The sequence below is a fragment of the Nomia melanderi genome, unplaced genomic scaffold (assembly GCF_051020985.1).
Source record: "Nomia melanderi isolate GNS246 unplaced genomic scaffold, iyNomMela1 scaffold0014, whole genome shotgun sequence".
NCBI lineage: Eukaryota > Metazoa > Arthropoda > Insecta > Hymenoptera > Halictidae > Nomia > Nomia melanderi.
This window is the reverse complement of record NW_027475130.1, coordinates 7,756,511-7,757,465: the sequence shown is the minus strand read 5'-3', so window position 1 is coordinate 7,757,465 and position 955 is coordinate 7,756,511.

Genomic DNA, 955 nt, shown 5'->3' with positions numbered 1-955 from the left:
CCACCAGGGGCCGAGAAAACCACCGTCTCATGGGGCTGGACACTCAGGGTGAGGGAAATATCCAATATATATCTGGTGATATCTCGGGTGCTATTACAGATAGCGCAATAAATCAAAGTGCATTGTCTGTAGGAGGCCGTGGCGCATGAATCTGGGCAGCGGGAACGACCTCGGACCACCAGGGGCCGAGAAGACCACCGTCTCATGGGGCCGGCCACTCAGGGTCAGGGGAAAATCCAATATATATCTGGTGATATCTCGGATGCTATTAGAGATAGCGCAATAAGCCAAAGGGAATTATCTGCAGGAGGCCCTGGCGCATGCATCTGTGCAGCGGGAACGACCTAGGACCACCAGGGGCCGAGAAAACCACCGTCTCATGGGGCCGGACACTCAGGGTCAGGGGAAAATCCAATATATATCTGGTGATATCTCGGGTGCTATTACAGATAGCGCAATAAATCAAAGTGCGTTGTCTGTAGGAGGCTCTGGCGCATGAATGTGTGCAGCGGGAACGACCTCGGACTACTAGGGGCCGAGGAAACCACAGTCTCATGGGGCCGGACACTCAGGGTCAGGGGAAAATCCAATATATATCTGGTGATATCTCGGGTGCTATTACAGATAGCGCAATAAATCAAAGTGCGTTGTCTGTAGGAAGCCCTGGCGCATGAATCTGTGCAGCGGGAACGACCTCGGACCACCAGGGTCCGAGAAAACCACCGTCTCATGGGGCCGGACACTCAGGGTCAGGGGAAAATCCAATATATATCTGGTGATATCTCGGGTGCTATTACGGATAGCGCAATAAATCAAAGTGCATTGTCTGTAGGAGGCACTGGCGAATGAATCTGTGCAGCAGGAACGACCTCGGACCACCAGTGGCCGAGAAAATTACAGATATTCGGAATCCGTCACCCAAGGTCATGTAAAAATCCAGCATATATCTGGTGAT